At 34.0% G+C, this 20,870-nt stretch overlaps 1 protein-coding gene across 1 annotated transcript in view; it reads right to left on the bottom strand.

Moving 5' to 3' along the window:
- Positions 1-20,435, bottom strand: part of jus (julius seizure) — a 58,752-nt gene extending 38,317 nt beyond the window's left edge. The window contains exon 1 of the mRNA XM_068775134.1: positions 20,186-20,435. The gene's annotated coding sequence lies outside the window, so the exon portion shown is untranslated. The remainder of the gene's footprint in view (positions 1-20,185) is intronic.
- Between the last annotated feature and the right edge of the window lie 435 nt (positions 20,436-20,870).

Consider the following 20,870-nt stretch of genomic DNA (forward strand, 5'->3'; position numbering starts at 1 on the left):
AAGATTCTAATTACTACATATTAATTTTAATTACTCGGTTTACTATCTGTCCTCACAGACTATATCAGAACTTACTACCCTATCGTATTTTAGAAAAATTAATTAATGTAATGTGTTTCAGAGTGATCACTTTAAACAGGCTGATTCTTAACAAATGTGCTGTACAATTAAATACCAATACCAATACCTTTTTTTTTATGGTCCCCGCTGTTGGGGACCTCTCGTTCCCCTATCTCATGTGGGACAGGGACTTTTTATTTCTAGTAATTTATTCAAATTTTTATTATTATCATTCTTCTCTTTCATGTATCATATTATCTGTCGTACTGTTTCTTTCATTCTACAATTTTCCCAGTCTTTCTCTTTCATTCCATTAGCCATACATCCATCCTTAATAACTACATTCTAGGTTTCCTTACTATTTTATTTTGCAACATTACATCTATTGCTCAAACATTTAACACATACTTCCTTTATAATTATCATATTATATTTTACTGTTTATTGCACCATTTTTAGTACTACTTTATTTATTTTATTTCTATATTTTAGTGTTTGCTTTACTTTTTTATTCATATTCAAGTCTATTTGAATCTATTACTGTGTTTTATTTTTACCTATGGCATTTATCACCACCTTCCTGCAGAAGCTGAGGAAGCATTCTCTCTCCCCTTCGTCTTGCATGATGGCCGAGATACTCCTTTCCACTATCTATTTGCCCCTCCGGCATTCGGAATCTGCGCGCAGTCTTCCGAATGCCGGACAGTGGGCCACAAGGTGGACCACGGTCTGACCCACGCCCGGTTGACATAAGCACGAGGGGTCCTCCTTGAGCTTGAACCTGTGAAGGTACTCAGAGAACCTCTCGTGACCCGTGAAGAACTGGGCCAAGACCGTATACATCTCGACACTGCGGAGCACGTGGTAGGCTGATGTGGCGTCCGGGAAAAATATCCTCATCACATCACAAAATATCTCAATCACCTTTATTTAGCTGTTACACTTATAGCAAAACCGAAGACAATTTTGCCTGTTTTTAATAAAACTATAAACTTTTTTGTAATGCCTCCGATTAATTATATAATAAATTTTAAACAATGATATAATGATGACAAACAAAACTAGTTACAAATATTACATTCAAAAGCTTGGAAATTAAATTTTCTAAACACAGTATTAAACAAATCGGTGAAATCCATTTTAAAAACTAAAGTTGATTTCATGTCGAAGTATTAGATATAGGATTCATAGCAATATTATTCAAAATTGAAGAATATTAAAAGGGATTAAATATATTTAATTAAAAATTGCTTACTCTGTATCAAGACTGGTCCGGACGTGCCACATTTTGGATTATTGATTCGGTAGACCGACATATCTCTATAGGACAAGTAGTAAGCCAGCCAAATAAAACTCTCACGTTTCTGATTCGCACAGCCCGCGTATGTAAGGATTTGCGATTTAAGATTTATAGCTCAGAGTCAAAGTAAATTACTTACAAAGCGTGCTTCATCTTCGACCACATTGTCACTTTCCATCGGACGCGTTGGCCATCAAACGAGGACAAGAAAGAGTAAAAAAAATGTTGAATGAATAAATGCTTAATATTGATTTATTTACACTTTATAATTAAACTCTGTATAAAAAAAAAGAAAATTTTACGAAAATAACATAGAGAATAATAAAAAGAAACAATTTAAACACAGGTACAAGAGGTATTTACGCTTGAGGCGATCTCAACCGTTGGATGGAGATGGGAGACATGAAGGAGAGGCCAGTTTATAATTTTTTTTTAATATGGTGGTTTTTAGATTTAACTATACTCTTTCCAATGGAAGACATTCAAATTCAAGCACATCCTATCGACAATAAGACACGTCCTGGATCTTAATTTGATTCTATTTTCTATCAAATTGAGTTTATCTCTGAACATTCAGCGCTCAGTGTAAATGCTCCATAATAAGTAAATAACTTTCCGAAAAACATCGGAACAAATAAACGCTCAAAAGCCTTTATCGTACTAGTTCTTCTAAAGCCTCCAATCTAAAAACACGAGTTTGTATGTCATGAAATAAACTTGCGCAGTCATTTGTCTCCTCGTAAAACCGAACAGTTAAGATGCGACGTAAAGATCGAAATAGTCTTTTGGGTAACAATTAAAATGGATTTACAATTTGAAAACACGATCGCTGAAACAGCGACCGGCACCCGTTGGTACGGAACGTTTTTAGGGGAAAATGACACCTCCAGTGTTAGATCAATAAGTGACTATTCGAGAATATTATTCTGGTAAATAGATTCAGACTTGTTATATGTTTAATTGGAAATCATTTATTACGTTATAGAAATTTTAATACACTAATAAACATTCCTCACCTTTCATTAATCATGATATTAATGTATTATTTAATTTGTTTTTTTTTTTTTTCATAAACAAAATCAACAACACAAAGAGATTCTGTATTGAGGTGGATAAGGTTCGCTGAAAAAGTTGAAGACCTGGTGACGAAGAATCAAGATTTACGTTTTTTTTTTTTAAAAAAAAGAGTGATGGATGGATGAAGAAAAAAATTAGAAAAGAATTATTCTATGTGAAAATATTACGAAATTTATTAAACGTTAAAAGCAAAAATATTCGTTTGCGCTCGCACCACACGTTTATTATGAAATGGCCTCCCTTTGTAGATTTCTAAATGGACCGACTTGACGCGGCTATCATCATCTTATGACGATATTAACAAGGTCATTTAACCACTATGTGGGTGGACATCATACGCTACGCTCATTGTTCCGACCTGAGTAACTATCTGAGAGCTGAATAAAAAGCCACTGACCTGGTATAAGAAACCAAAAATATAAAATTGCGGAGTATGGCGAAGGGTGAAAGATGAAGCATTTACAGTATGAAAATAGGGAGAGAGAATGAAAGATAAAGGGAAAAACAAAAGAGAAGAAAACCTTAAAAAATGTATAAAAAAAACTTGGTATAAATATCCGAGTAAGCACCTCGCCTTAGGAAGTCATTGTAACCGCTGTTCGTTGTGAAAGCTGTTCGCGAACCTCTTTCCAAATTTATTAATTTTATTACGCGTTATATTTCTAATATAACAGATGCGGGATTTTATTATTTGAGGAACAAATATTGGTGTGGCTAGGAGATTTACAGAAGGCCCCTGGTTTGACCTCGAATACTGTGAACATTACTTGTAGCGGCCACACTTGTCAATATAGCTTGTGTTTTTTATTGCAAAACAGATATCATATTATACACGTTTACTTACATTATCGTCTTGGGTTTATATTTACTCAAATTCAACCGCGAAAGACTACAAATTATTATACAAATATATTCATAACAGTAACAAACTTAAATGTAGTGTAGAACTATTTTCTTTCATTGTACTAACGGTAAATACACAAATTGTTAAACAATGAGGCAATGAAAAAATATAGCCCGTGAAATATTCATTCTCATTAGTATATAAAGAAAACTCTTTTTACGTATCATCAAGTAAGAAAAGCACGTAACAAGGGAAGCCGTTACTAATGATTCTTAAAGAGTTGGCTGCCTTTTGTTTAGACGTACTTCGCTAACTGCCCCATTTCTTAGGCAGCGATTTAAGTAAGCTCCGACAATAGTAATGAGGTATGCAGTAACATTGAAAACTGTCTATTGTGCGTATTTCGAAACGGAGAATCTCGCAGTTGACGTGTTGATTGACGAACTGTTATTATTTTAAGCAGGAATAATTTGTAATAGAATATCAGAGAACTTTCTTACATTTTACTTGTTTCACTGATGTTTGTTGACTTCGCAAACAGTATTATATACATGCGTATGTATATAGACATATATATATATATATATATATGTCTATACATATATATATATATATATATATATATGTCTATACATATATATATATATATATATATATATATATATATATATGTATAGACATATATATATACATTTACCATTATATATATATAAATATATATATATAATGGTAAATGTACAGAAAACCTTTATTAGATTTATAAAACATCTCTAGTTTAAAAACTGTAATAATAATTATATTGGTATTTGCAATAAATAAAATGAAATCAAAACCTTCCATATGTTATGTCTTTGGCTCGGAAACTAACTGTTTCTAAATTGAATTCTGAATCGGAAGGTAAATCAAAATCAATTCGAAACATTCTTCATTCAAATCGGCTGTTACATGCATTTTAGATTCGTCTATCAACTGACAAAATCTCGTCATTGTTGTCCCTACAGGAAGCTACTACCAGCTCGGAAGGCAGTTCTCAAAAGAGCCGGCGAAAAACTCAACAATTGCTCGTCAAAAATATAGTTTTAATAATAACAATAATTAGGTTTCCGAGTGAGCATCAAAAACATTTAATTCCACGCATAAACATCAGAAAAAAATTCTCTCTGTTCGCCCGATTATATATATCCGAACATATAACAAATCAAAGCTTACAAATTATAAGTGTTCAGTTCCAAGAAAAATTGGTTAATTTAGATAAAAGATTTTATTAATATCCGTTCAAACAGACAAGAGCAATAGAACACATGCTTAATATGCAAGCGAAAGATACTAGAAAAACATCAGCACACACAACAGAAAGCAGGCCAAATACTTTTTTCAGTTGACATAAAACATTACAATTAATGTTATCATTTACTCGAATGCATTTAACACGCTGCGAGTCTATTGAACTAGGCGACACGAATAAAACTAATGTACATTAGCGACATGCAATGGTAAATTTGCATTTTTAATATGCCGAGTTGCATCGAAATCACTCGCTGTGTAGTTGCTGCGATATTTTTTTTTTAATTATTCATTCAATTTAAAAACCATATCGTATAAAAATTGACATACTGTACATATAGGCTATACCTTTGTGATGTCCATCTAATGGAAATTTCTTATTTAACAGTACAATATAAAACATGACATAATGATATTCTTTATATTTCGGTCGATTAAAAGGAGTCTTAAGTGGCTTTAGCCATATCGACTGTAGTCAACAAAGTAACTTCAACAAATTACCAGTTGTGAGGAAAATAAAGAAGAATCAAACACCTGGGTTATTGCCTTAAAGTAGAATTATAAATAAATGCTTTAAAGAATGGTTAAATCAGAATTATTAAATAAAATGTAGAAAAGGATATAAAACAAAATGTATGAATAAAATGTAATATTTTAAGAATGTAATGCGCTGCCTAGAAGATATGAATGAAATAAAATGTGAAGGAAGGAAGAAGGTTGTATGTCAGATATTGTGAAGAACGAAAGAAGAATATCAAATAAAAATATATTGAAAACCTTAGTAAAATTAAGATATCTTGCCCACAAAATGGTAGGACACCCCACCAGTCCGATCAAGTCATGTCAATAACTGAACTCCCTGAGAGAATACTACCCTGAGGAGACCAGAAAATAGGATGACATAGAACAAATTCTTCATTGATTTCATCAGGTTTCTAGAAAGACCTTAGATAGAGAAGAATGAAGCATAAAAACACGAAAATTACGTATTGAAACGGAACACATAAATCTTAAAGTATCAAGAACGTGTCACTCGTACTTAGAAGACAAAGTTAATAATTCCCTACCCAACTTCAACGGCAGTTCGCGATTTGTACGTACATAAAACCTCTGAAACTGTCTTTGCATTGCAAAACACGTGGGTTCCGTACGTGAGAGAATGTATAATAGGATTGTAAAGGTAAGGTATAAAAGAAATAATTTCAACGCGCATATCTATGATGCTTCTGGTTACACAGCTATAGACAAAGCCAGACGTAGGCTGTTGTCTTTATTAAAAAATATATGTATAATAATTCTAGTCTGGTCTAGACTAAATCTAGTCGTAGAATAGAAAGCAAATTCATGGACTATTTCCCTCAATTTCGCTACTCAGATGACAGTGGATCGACTAAGTGGTTTCCAAAGCGAAATTCGCTTAGTAACTAATAATACAACCCGTTGCTATCATTAAGAAAATTGGTCGGAGCGTAACCTAAATCTCGTAAATTCACCAAGTTCAATTAAGACTAGAATAGCGGCCAAGCTACTCAGGGTGCTTCCATAACTTGTTCTGATTGTTAATGGACTTACTATATTCAGTTTGATGGTATCAACAAGTAGTCATCTAGTCATCTATTGATTATTGATACAGTATTTTGGTTCAGTCGTGTAATGGCAAAAGAATATGTCGTACACGTGAAATGAAACCAAACGAAAGGTAGAGCAAAGCAATAACAGCCTAATAAACTATTATCATAGGTATACAATACATGGTGCTAATTTAAACGAAGCAATCTTGAGGTAACTAACTTATGGCATGAAAAATATGTGATATTACCTAATCCACGCTAAGTTATTATGATTTTTTCAACCTAACCATGCCCTACCTTAGCCTTTCTAAAATTCTTTCTCCTCCCTATGTAACATATACATTTTTTTATATTAAAACTAAAGTCGACTTACGAATTGCTCCCCTGTAGGATGTGGGCCTCAAGTTAGAAAACACTAGTATAATTTTTACTGGCTTACTCGTTGAGTAGCGTCCGTATTCTATAACCAAAGAGGCAAAATAAACTCTGGTAGTCCAGCGATAGAGGACTGAGATCAGCGATCGTAGGTCATTTGTGCAATCATTATATTGGATTGCCACTGCATACCATAATACCATACAGCGATCGCTAACCTTCCTGTAAAACTTTGTGATTATGGTATATCCCCTCAGCCATCTTTAGTAAGGCCTACATCTTGCGTTTTTTTATGACCCCCGCTATTGGAGGCCTCTCGTACCCCTAATTAGTTGGGATCAGGGTCTTTGTTTACAAATAAGTTATTCAGATTTTTCATCTTTCTTCTTCACTCACTGTCATACTTCTCAATTACTTTTATTCTTACCTTATTTCCATCACAATATCTTTCATTTCATTATTATCATTTTCATCCTATTTCTTGCGTTAGGTGTCTATGAGCTGACGAAGCAAAATTCAGATGTGATAGTACCAGAATTGTAATACCAGTTATTCTAAAACGACGCAGTAGAATATTCTTGAAGACTATAAATTTAGTTAACGTTTTAAGTGAGGAAATTCTTGCAAATGATTATTAAAAAAAGACAACCTTCGAAAATAATAGAGAGGACATCCCTTACGCGAATATTTCATTCTTGTAAATTTATATTCAATATCTAAGATGGTTCAAGACTTTGTTTTCCGATACATTACATAATATAATATTTTCGTTCAAACCATAATGAAATATTCTCTTTTTACGAGGTACTGCCTTTCTTTTACCAATTTTATGTATACCAAAACACAATTCAGAATTCGAATCCATAATTACATTTATTACTAGAAATTAATTATTCTATTGCGTGAAAACATCGTATTCACTTTTCTATTAAGCTATTAGACTATGCTTTAATTACCAAAATTAATTAACATAAATCTTATTTTACGCTCTGCCTTCATTGGGAAATTTATTTTTAATCCACCACAATATCTACAAAATAACCTTCATTGTTTTCTTATTTTGAGCGATAAAATCGCATTAAAATTTATTAATAATTCTCCATTAGTAAAAATAGTTAGAATATTCTTTATTACCAATAATCCATTAAGAGTAAAAATTTCCTGACAAATTAATGATGCATTGCTTGAACCATCGTCATTATTAGGAAGCCCACAGCTGGACATTGACTTCCTCCATAGACATTTAATATGATTAGTTGTAACAATAAAATATAAAGTATCAAAAATATCGCATTCAGGCATATTAGTGTAAAAGCACATTGAGTTTACGTTCAAGTTATTTCGTCAAACAATAAATGTAGTTATAAATAATGAGCACGACCTAAAAATGTAGGTTCTATACATAACATAAAGTGTAACTCTTGTTAAAAATGACACCACGTGGTGATTTGGCTGTAAAACAGTTTGACTTTGCCAACTTAAGTATAATTTAAGCATATGAATGGATTATCCAACTCGTTAAATACATAGCCAATAATAATAAAATGAGTTAATCTTCCTCTTTGTTGCCTTTGTTTGTACAATTACATTTAATATTTCTGATTTTATTTTTGCTCCTCTTTCTGCATGTCACGGTCTTATAAAAGTATTTCAACTGTTCTGAAAGTATTTCTTTAAATCTTGTGTTCTTATATCACTAGTGTCTTGTTTGTCTTTCACGACAGCCTTACAATGTCCTATTTTAACATTACGATTCGTGCGAACGTATTCCCATCCCTACTCTAAATTGCCATCCTCAGGTTGTACACCAGTATCTGTTCGAATATCTTCCGCTTTATCTTGTGTATTTCTCCTCCTTGCGATGTATTCCTCACAAATGACGATCATGACTACTTTTGGATATCGCGCAGTATATAACACCAGTTGTTCAAAATAGACGAAAGGTGTAATCAAAAACGTGTATTTCGTAATAGATGTCTTGCAAATTAGAATAACCTAAATAAAAATGTAGTTGTATTGTTTCAAAAGATGTTAATGCTTTAATGCCCTAATGCTTTTACAGCTTCATTGGTAACGAGTTCACGGAACAGAAGGGTTCGTGAACCATATGAAATCTAATGAAACAGTATATAGTAAGTAATAATTGAGAAGAATAATAAAATACTACTCGAGAATTTTTGATTAAACTAACTGAAATTATAATATTAATAAGTATCACTATACGGATATTGTAAAGGAATAATTTTTTTTTACACAAGATGCTGAAAAACTTATTTTCTCCTATATATCTATAGTATTAGACGGCAGAGGACTGAATCCGACTAAAAAAACCGTCTGTGCCTGTCCTCTACACTACTTATTACTTCGACTAGGGTAATATCAAGCGTGGTCTATCAGGTCTGATCGGACTAGCGTATAACCATCTGTTCAAACACTTTTCCGGTGATCAAAAGTTTTTCTAAATCGCCACCGTCTATCCTGAAAATGTAACCTAAAAACTCAAAAATCTGCTTTGTGCATATAGTGAAAACACCAATGGACACTCCAAGCTTCATCTCATGTATAATAACCTGTAAAATAATACGTAACACACATTTACAGTTATTCTTTGTAAATATTATATGATTGTTACAAATGAAATAACCGTTATAAATAACAAAAAATAATTCATCATGACAAATCACATATTATTGTAATTGAAATTCGAACCAGTTTTAACTATAATAATCTGGTCATAGTTCCTTTAAATTAAGACCGTTATCCATTTGAATTTAGAACTCCAGACTAAAATATCGGTAAGCTTAAAGTTGTTAGTATTCTGAATCGGCAATTTTATAGGTATGGGTCGAACGCTACATAAAAGTGCAGATTTATTAGTTTCCGTTTCAGAATAATTTTTTTTAATATCATTCAGGCCAGACATATCCAACGTAAGTAAAGTGGCAGGATTCCAAAAGAGAAGCCAAAGCGAGGATGAAATTAGGGCACATAAATAAAAAGATAATGAAGTTAAAGAATAGAGAAAGAATGATAATAGTCTATTAGAGTTCATCGTCACATCAAAACGACCTTTTAATATATGTTCTAATATATCAGTTACTTTTCTAGAACATGAGAGGTCAAAATAAACCTTATTTCTTTAACATGAAAGAGACAACTTCAATCTGCCAGCAATAACCGCTCCAATTGAATATTGATTCGAAGAAAATAAATAACATCTCTTGATTTAAAAGTAATTAAGAATGCTACGTGAAATATTTATCCGTAACTAATCTATTTATAAAAGTTAAAACCTTTTTATTTATAGGTATCTCTTAATCAAAAATAATCAAAAGATGTTGAAATATATCATTATTTCGTTTTTCATTATCAACGAAATAATATTAACAGTTTGAGATCGGTGATGATTTATTTATTTTAAATAGGTTTACAAATAGCAAAACATAACATGAATTTAAATTAATATCGTAACATATTACAAATTTAAATATGTTTACCTTTTGTGGGCCAACGTACCAGTGGTCATAATTAAGCATACTTTTGTTTCAATGTCAATAAATAAACGTAATAATAATATCAAACGACTCTCTGAATAATAATAAAACAATAGTAGAGATAAAAATAGTTACAGAATCAGTGAATTGTACTGTAGATTAAGATAGTATAAAAGATATAGTAGATATAATAGCCGTATGGCTTTCCACAATAGGCCAGCAGGCAAGGAGATGAAAATAAATAATATATAAGATAGACAGATAATACATAAATACTTAATGATAAGGAATTAAAATTGGACCTAAAGATGATATAATATAAAATAATAAAATAGAGCTTAAGAGCCTAGAAAAATATAAAATACTATAAGTTAAAATGTAAAAAAAGCAAAGTGCAAAAATAGAGGTAGAAATATAAAGGCGAGAAATAAAAAATCATGATTTCTGTGAATGACGTTAAACGCATCGACCCAAGCTTCCACCAACATTTCAAAGGCTCTAAAATGGTTTCTAAGGCCCTAAATGTCAGAAAATTAAAATTGTGTCGATCACATATTCGTCATTTCAGTCGTAGAACGTTCACATGGATATGTGCCTACCCCATAAATTTCCTATAGGATCGGAAGCGGCCAGTGTCTGCGACCTTACCTTATGCTGTGCTTACCAGGCTGTTTATGTTAAACTAGAATATTAATCTACCCACTCCTACTTTAATTTGATAATCTGAGTCGAACCATCACCACTAAATTGAAACCGTTGAAATATGTTATTCATCATTAGAAAACTGGCACACCATATAACGTCATATGATGCCTGGACTAGCTAGTAGGTTATGGCTTGCACACTATTCATATCAAAAACAGCCAGATATACAACAAAACAATTTGCAGTGACTTAACAAAACGAAAATACAAACAGAATTCAGAATAGGTCCGCGTCGAAACGTTTCTAGCTGCCTTTGTTAAATCAAGTCCATGTTTAACCTACTCGTTAAGACCATTGTGGCCCCATTTCACGTGCCCCGTGGATTTGTTTCGAGTTGGCTTAACGCCAGTTAAGCGCGTACAAGCTGAATTACATTTGTTCGTAATATACACAGACAGACATTATCCAATTCTATGTCTATGATATTTATATATTACGTCTTTGATAATAATCCTTTATGGCAATCCTTATTTTTCTTCTTTATAGCCGATGGAAGCCCACTGTAAGGCATTGCTCTCTAGCAAAGATTCCCATGCACGCATCCAGCGAATTTCTGCGACCGTAACTATATCTTCAGTCCACCTGGTGGGGGGCGTACCCACGCCGCGTCTACCGGCTCATGTCTTCTTATATTCTTCTATTTACTAGAAGATTAATTCACTCCTAACATATTTAAAGTAAACATATAGTAATTATACTTCGTATATAAATTTTGGTGAAAGTTATTCCTTTCGTTAGTTAGTTAAGTATTCCTATGAAATCTTTTTTATAGATAATAATACACAATTCACCTGCCTTCAAAGGAACTGCAAAATTGATGTTTTTATAATTAAATTTCATGTTATCAAATATGCTAATAATGATTTGGTTAATAAACCATTTCGTAATTAACGAAATCGATAAAGATGACTCAAAATAAATTGTGCAATGTCTTAAGTTTAAATTTATTTTAGTTGGTAGCAAAGCAATGCACGCAGGGAAGTTTATGCTATAAAGCTGGCATCGAGGAACGGACACTAATTCCGAGGTTGTTCCCGCGCCTTGTATTAACAACAATAGCTGTGATGGTAGAACCAAATATTGTATGCATTGCAAATATGCAAATTAATAAACATGTAAAAATATATACATTTTTTATGTATCATTGAATTACGTTGGAGTAAATATTAAAAATTACGAAGTGAATACGCCGTCACGGAATGTCCGCATTAATATTTTTTCTAGAAAAAAAAAATAATTTCCACTGAAAAATGTTAGTTTCAGTGAAAACAATTTTAAAAATGTATAACGGAGCGCGAGTAATTTTTCCAGTTGCCACACATCTGAAAAGGGTAATTTTACGTCAACGATCGCGCGAGTGTAACACGTTCCGGTGGCAACACTTGAAGAGTTCGAGCGAAAATACTGCAATATTACTGGCAACACCATTTCTTTTGATAGCCGACCTCATGTAGTTTTATAGCCTTGGATTCGAAATTTAAAAACATTACGAAATCCTCTGCTGTTAAAGATATTATCTAACAAATTCTACTTCGAGACAGCAGAGTTTGCATCGGTGGTACAAAGATAAACCTTGTCTATTTTCATCAAATGTTACACTTTTGTAGGTAACTGTCTACGGTATTAAAATACACACCCGTGTAATATCTTCGATATTATCATGTAATAAATATATAAGTAATGAAGAAATCCTGTCATTGTGTAGATTTTAAAAGTACTAATAAAGCTATGGCAAACATCGCTCTACTACTGTTAGGTATCCAGAAAGTGACCACAAAAAACACCCTAGTTACTTATGGGCTGTTCTTAGATTAGAGCGCTTTTGGAACCCTAGCAGCTTTTAGTTGAAGAATGCGAATATAGAACAGCTCGTTCTGATTCAATTTCCACAAAAATGGGCTCTTCCGGCATTCTTCTCAAGAAAAAGCAAGGACCTTTTCTGGTGGATAATTATAAGGATAAATTAATAGATATATTAAATATGCCTAACTATAGTAAGTAGTGAATTCAATTATCGCCACACTTTGCCACACTAACCAATAACAAAATATCAACGTTAAGGAAAATAAAAATAGCAAACCCGCGTACCTGAGGACCTCAAAAACTCGGAAGATAATAAGGAAATTCCCCTCCGAGCCCACTTATAATTGCGGATACAATAATTCAGAGAAGCAGTTAATGCTTCAACAAAAACAACGATATTTTGTATTAATTAACGACAACCATACAAAACCTCTTAAGCGGTGGTACCCCGGGGTAAAGCCTGATACTTGCAAACATAGGTCGCGGGTTGTTTTCCCGGCATACAATCTGATATTATCGCTACTACAATAATAAACAAGTTTACAGAAAATTGGCTGCAGCGTCCTTTCCAAGCCGCCTGCCAAGCGTGGGGATTATATCCCTCAATAGAAATCTGTGGGTGTATATGGTCTACGAAGACGTCAGACAATAATGTACAAGATAGCTTACATATATCATCGTCGTCATCACCATTTAAGCTGATGGACACCCACTACAAAGCCTAGGTTGCCTTTAAAGGTTACCGCGATCACTGATATTGAACCACGCCCCGTGTTACTAATATAATGTTAACAAAAAAAATAGTAATAAGGAGATCTATATGTGAACAAAAGTACCCGACATGGTTCAGTGAATTAGCAAGTTAAAGTGGACACTGGCGTCTTAAGATTTTGGACTGGGGATCACAGAAAGCCTAGATAGGACGTGCATCCAGGAGAACATACGACCTTTTTAAGGTTCAAGTAGATTTAAACCGTCCCTATTAGAAATTGTTGGATGAAATAACGATGGTTAATTAAAACCGTTAAAAAGCTAAGAAATATATTCAAATAAACTAATTGGACAGGAATATAATACTAGAGGTTAATGTACAAGTAATCATAAAGTCTTCATTTAAAATAAAACAAGACACTCAAATACCGTAACAATTTTTACAGAGTCTGAACGCACTTCACAGACAAAAGGCCGCTATCTCGAAATCAAAAATGAACAAGAGGTCCGATAGCACGGTCCTCGAGTAAAAATCTTAACAATGCTTCACTTATCGGCATCGGTTGCATTGCATCAACTTTGTTTGACGTTGCTTTTGGCATGGCTCCAAATTAGTTTCACATATTTTATGGCAATTGATGACGTCATAATTTATGAATTGTGACAATAAACACTTCGGTTGAATGAACAATGTCTTCACTTGTTTTTCCTGGATCTTCTCCAATTTCTTCTATGCTTTGTTACTGTAATGAAGAATTGAGGAATTGTTGAAGAATGTTTTGAGGGTATCATGGAAGTTAAATATCGAACGTCTCTCAGTATGTCTTATTGTTTATTGAAATACACCCGCAACTAAATGCGTCTTATCGCTTTGAAAAGACAACAAGAGTAGAGTGAATGTCTTGAGGAGAACGTGTGTAGAAAAAGCCCATCTTATATTCTAATAATCCTACAACAGGCTTCGGTGAAAAAAAACCGGCGACATAATTATGTCTCTGGATGCAGCCGTCCATTGACTGGATATAGACGACAATTGGCTGATATAATAATGATGAAAGGAAAAAAGGAACGTGTCTGTTAAACAGGCTATGCAATGTCCTCCTAGAACAGCTAAAAATAACTCGGAAACTCCTCAAGTTCAGAGGGTAATTTAATTATTCTTCATATCAAAATGAAATGTTCTAATTTAAGCATAAATTTCAGATTAAACTGTCTCTTTAAAACATTAAAAACAGTTTCTTCATATTCTGCAATCATAGTGCGGAACCAGCTTGACAATTTCGACACACTTGTTAAGATAAATAAAATTGAAGGAAAAAGACATTATAAGAATTCTCGTTAATCGTGTTATAAGGCATGTTATAAGCGTGAAATAAGGTTGTCAGCTCGACTTCGACGCCTTAATATAGCAGCCTTCAATAATTAAGTAATTTTTTTTTTATCCTTTATAGGCCAAGTGTTCAATCTCTGTCTCGTCTTATCTTAAGCGATGACGATATCTACAACGAAATCCATTCACTTTTTTCTTGAAGACTCCTAAGTTATGATTGTCTAGAAACAATGACGCCGGTAAGTTGTTTCACTTCTTGACTGTTCGCACTATAGAAAAATGCTTAGTGCGGATGGAAGGTATTTTTACCGTGTATGAATGTCGTGAATCCATGCGTCTTGTCCGATGGAAGAATTAGGACGATTAAGTTGTCGCTTTTATATTCAGTTGACGTTATATGCAGTCTTAAAGGCTTCCACAGCTTCGTATAACTTGGCGCTAGTAGATCGAGAATCAGGAAGCTATTAAGTTTTCAGTGCAAAGTTTCTTACTCGAGTAGACGTGTATTGCATTCTCAATTTCAACTTAAGTTATTTTAACTTCGGTAATAAATTCGTTTAAATTAATGTGACTGTTTATTTAAAAGTGATAAAACATATCAAGTGTGATAATATTTTGTATATCAATTAAATTTATTTTAAGTATGAAAATCACACATATATCTTCGTCGTTTTAGTCGATGGATTCCCATTGCAAAACAAAGGCCTCTCGTAAAGATCGCCACGAGGTACAGACCAGCGCTACCTTCATCCCACGACTTCCCACCTACCTGACTGAGGTGACATTCGAACTATGTCATCGATCTACCTAGTGGAGGCCTATCCACGCCGCGTCTACCGTCGTGGTCGTCATTCCTTTTTGCCACAACCGCCATCGTTTGCCCCTATATCTACTTACACCTATTTAAAGGTGAGAGGAAATTTTATTCTTTGTTTTAAAAATGAATTAGTCTTGGTATAAGTAACGGTAGTAAGCTATATGAATATTTGTAGGTATATTTACATCTAATATAATTTACGTAAAGTCGATTCCAAAAGACATTCCGATATGGAATATAAATTCCCAATAATCAATCTCTATAAATACAGCAGATATGTATTCTAGATTGAAACGAAATCAATATAAATACCAAAATACTACACAACTAAGGTGAAGAAGTACTACGGCGTAGTCAAAGAAATAAATTCACGCGAGCATGAATTTGTATGCAAGCAGGAGCCAGAGGTATAATATTGAAATATATCTATAACCTACTGAATGATTCAGTCCTGCCAATATTTCTTCGACTTCATTAGATAATTTAAACTTCAATTAAATACAGAGCGTAAAGTAGGTCGGCGAACGTTAATGCAATAGAAGAAAACCTGCAACGCAGGTCGTCAGCCCCGAGAACCGCGTTCGTCCGCTCTACAACGCTATGAACCAGGCACTCATATCTTGAATCCTTGTAATATTAAGACAATATGTCTCTTCTTGTTTTTTTTAAATCGATAACGATGACACGTGACATTAACTATGCCGTCATTCTACTTAGTACCACACAAGCCCTTCCATCTAGTGGTCGCCACTCTAGAAGCTTTCGGTCCACCATCGGTTGCACGACCGAAGTACCTCACCCACTGCCACTTCAGACGGCCAAATAAGTCTTTACAACTTATGTAATCGTTCCATATTAAAATAGAAATAATGGAAGACAATGAGAAGGACAACAGAAGAATTGATGGAAGATCTCAAGAAGGAAAAAGAGGAGAATGGATACAACAAAAAAATTATGAAAATTTATGTTAAATCATGTAATGAAGGTGCACGATGTTTCTCCAAAAACGGGAGTAAGTAATAAAAAAAATAATATGAAAGTTATAAAAAAGCTAATTTTAAATAAATGTAATATATATATTCTATTCGTATAACCATAACGAATATATTTATACTAATAAAAAAGGTCAACGCCCTGTTTTTTTTAAAAAGAACATAAAATGCGCTCTAAAATAACATCGTTTGGTTCTCTAAAATACTGATTGCGTTGTGTTCTTTATTTGAAACTACAATTTCGTGTCTTGCGACGGACTTATTTGCGGAAACACTGCATTATGTTGACCTTAATGAAATGTAATTCGACGTAAATCAGCATGACTAACTCTTCCTAGTCTAACTACTTAAGTGCACTTTTTTTCTTAATTACTAATTATTATACTTGTATTTATATATCTATATGCCTATAAAAACAATATATAGCTTGATAAATTAAAATAATCGTGGAGAGAGGTAGCCTAGAGATGGAGGATGAACGATCATCGGTTGCAGGTTTGATTCCCCGGATACAATCTTATAAAATTCACACATTATGCATAGGCCAAGGATGGGCAGCTGCGTTCTTTGCGTACTATGGTACAATTGCGATCGCCAACCCGCCTATTATCAAGCGTGGGATCATAATATATCCCCCCATAGACATCTTTGGGGAAGGCCTATTCCTTGCAGTGGGAATCCCAATGAAATTTATCAATAATAATTTAAGTTAAAATTTTATTGCCTATTTAACAAATACGATGATGTATATATAATCATTATCATCATTTCAGCAACAACATGTCCACTACTGGTCATAGATTTCAGAAACGATCACCATCTAGCGTCTTCCGATCTTAATTATATATAGTCTGTGTTATTGTGCGAACATATGTGTGTATACTACATATAACATGTATTTTATGTATAAAGATATACATATAAACAAAGTAAACTAGCCATTCCGCTATTTCGACGATGATCCAAAGTTTGTGATGACATCGACCATTAATACATACTTTTGTATCACTCGACATAAACTAAATAACCTTCATTTGTAGTTATATATCTTTTTTAATATATTTCGTAGTTGTTTCAGCCCGTACACGACCACTGCAAGGTATATACCTCCGACAAAGACATTTATGGAGAGATATATCATAATCGCCAGACTTGGCAGGCGGGTTGATGATCAGTGTGATATTATGGTACGCAGAAGACACCGCCTATCTTCTGGAAACTTGTTTGTGAATAGGAGCAATCAGCCAACCAGTTAGGTCAGCCGATATCAATCAGCCTCTGGGCTGCTCTCTGTATGGAGTCCAAAGCGAGGTGGTACTTCGCCGATCTGTCTCACTGACGGCTACAGCTTACCGTTCCGAGGTCTCCACCCCAAAACTTTATAGCCCTAGTTCAGTGTTGGCCTGGTTGAACTGGCACAGGTATCCTAGAAAGAACCTCGACTAAGGCTGTTGGAACCCGTTAAGCAATTAGATTCGAAGGTGTTAGGGAGTGACGTATCACTTAATCCATTTCTATGTGGAATTTTCTAGAAGTTTTCTGCATCTAATATTACTATCATTTCTAAAAATGCTTCGTTAATGCTATCGAAGAAGTACCAGAAGAAATTTCAACAGTGCTTCTGTCTATAACAAAAGTAGAACCTATAAGTAAAAAGGAAGATATATGATCTCGGTGAGAAACTGTTTAATTCGATCGAGAAGGTTCTAGACATTTACCAGAATCCATAGAGTCCGACGCTTGAATTTCTACAATTGGATAGGAGTACAGATAAATCTAGAACATTATGTACTGTGCAAGGCATACTCAATTTTCCATTTATATATACGAGGGCCAAACTGAAAGTTTTTAGAACTGGCAACTTAAAAGCATTATATTAAAAAAATAAGTTTAAATTTTGAAAATAGAACTCTTTACCAATAATATTGAGTATACATTTCATTCATTTGTCATTAGTTTTACGATTTGGCGGCAAATTGAAAATTGTCTGTGCACGTCAGAATGAATTTAAGCCGAGAAAATTTTCGTGCAATGATTTTTTATGACTTTCGATGTCATATAAGTCAACAAGAAAGTTATGATAGACTTCGATTGGCTTTTCACGATGAAGCCCCATCTCGTGCCACAGTTTACAACTGGTTTAATGAATTCAAACGTGGTCGAACTAATCTCACCGATGATTTGCGTGAGGGACGGCCTTCTACAGCGACGACTGAAGACAATATCAGTGTTGTGCGGCGTATGATAGAGACTGACAAAAGAGTGACCTATCAGCAGATTCGGACAAGTCTAGGCATAGGTATGAGTCAAGTGCACAAAATCCTCCATGAACATTTAGCGGTCAGGAAGCTTTGTGCCCGCTGGATACCGCATAATTTGACCGAGGCTCAAAAACTCAGCCGTGTTGATTGGTGCCGAGAAATGATTCAAAAATTTAACGGAGGTGACTCAAATGCTGTGTTCGACATACTAACGGGTGACGAAAGCTGGATTTACTGTTATGATCCGGAAACCAAAAGTCAGTCTGCTCAGTGGGTGTTTCCTTCCGAAGAGTTGCTAACTAAAGTGAAGAGAGGTCGAAGTGTTGGAAAAAAGATGGTGGCCTCGTTCTTCGGAAAGACAGGTCATTACGCGACAGTTGTCTTAGAGGATCAGAAAACGGTTAATGCAGAGTGGTACACTAACAACTGTTTGCCACTTGTCTTGGAAAAAGTTCGAGAGAAACGACCTCGCAGCAGGATCCTCTTTCATCACGACAATGCCTCGTCGCACACCGCCAGGCAAACGATCGACTATTTGGCGACCTCAGACGTGGAATTACTGGGTCACCCGCCGTATAGCCCCGACCTCGCACCCTGCGATTTTTATTTATTCCCGAAAATAAAAGAAAAACTTCGAGGAAAACATTTTATGGACGCCGAAGAAGAAGTGGCTGCGTTTCAAAACGCCGTCGAAGAGACCCCTAAGGCCGAGTGGGCAAGGTGCTTTTCTCAATTGTTCCATCGAATGCAGCGATGTATTGATGTAAATGGACGCTATTTTGAAAAGTTATAATAAAACTAATAACTTGCTAGAATGCTTAGTTTTTGATTTTCTAAGAACTTTCAGTTTGACCCTCGTATTATCTGCTTGGATCACCTGAGTGCATCCTAAGATAAATGCCAGTTGGGCCCAATTAGAAACTAAAAACCAATTGAACACGTTATAAACGCGTTCGTATCTTACAATAGACTACAGAAAATTCAGTTAGTTTTTGTTTAGTTAAGACAATTCACAATATCTAACAATAGAATTTATATTTCAATTATTTTTTCGTAATTAATTTTTTTTAATTGCACAAGAGTCTCTTGTAAAACGTACGAAATAAAGAATCTGGACATAATTGATGACTTTTGTATCAAGACATATTATTATTTTTGACATTATCTTCTTTCGTTTTATATCCTATCACGTACATTGGGTTGAACTCTTCACTCGTTTCGTCGCTTCCTAATTAACTTCAAAATAATCGTTACTAGTGCAATTTAAAACCGCCGTTATATAGTATGTAATATTAAATTATACAGTTTGTCACGCAATCGGCAACAAAGGACTAGGTTTCATGTAATTAATGAGCACATTATAAAAATCAAGTGTCGCGTGACTTAAATGTATTTCCCGTTGATAATCAGTCGTTGATATTAACAATTCATACTTTAATTAATTATATTTACATTTTAAAAATGTATATATATTTTATATGCGTTAAAATACTAGCCATATATACGTTTTTAAATTTAAACATTTATTCACAGTTCAAATTAAAGAGAAAAAGTTGCTTACCGTATCATTTCGACGCACAAAGAACTCCTATACACTGAATTACCCCGGCTTGTGCCAAGCTGAATCGAACCTTATTCCCCTTTGCCACATGTGTTAAATCCCGCCAAGCACCTACTATGAACACTAGAGACCCTGTCACTACGCTAAAGCATTTTAAATACTACCCATAAAGGGTTATAATCAGAATGAATAGTTGTGGCAATTTTTTTTTTATGCAGATTACGACGAAGCCGGCAAAAGCACAGGCGCGGCCAAGTCACTGCGGCGCCTGACTACGGAGTTGACTAAGCTAGTAGCGTGACCACAGAGGTAAGTATCGATATATTCAATTCGAATAACTTCGACTGTGGTTGGTTAATTCGACTATCTCGACTAATATTATTTAAGATGGAGGATACTTTTGAAAAAAAAAACAAATTTGTTTACAAATTTTACATTTTAGTTAAAATCGTTCTAACATCACTGCCGCGTGTTTATACTTATTCATTTTCATTGTTTTGTAAATTTTTTCATGTTATTTAAAACATGGGATTAGTTTAAACAGTAAAAGTTTTAATTATTTCATGTAAGTAATTGTTTCAGAAATATCAAATGACATATAATAATGTAGTGAAAAAAGAATATTTTGAATTCGGATTTCTATTTATTTAACTTTTATAGCCAGAAGTTATTGGTTGGTAGCATT

This window comes from Battus philenor, unplaced genomic scaffold, assembly GCF_028537555.1.
Source record: "Battus philenor isolate CCGP_79_NKW_IND1 unplaced genomic scaffold, ilBatPhil1.0.hap1 SCAF_8, whole genome shotgun sequence".
NCBI classification, from domain to species: domain Eukaryota; kingdom Metazoa; phylum Arthropoda; class Insecta; order Lepidoptera; family Papilionidae; genus Battus; species Battus philenor.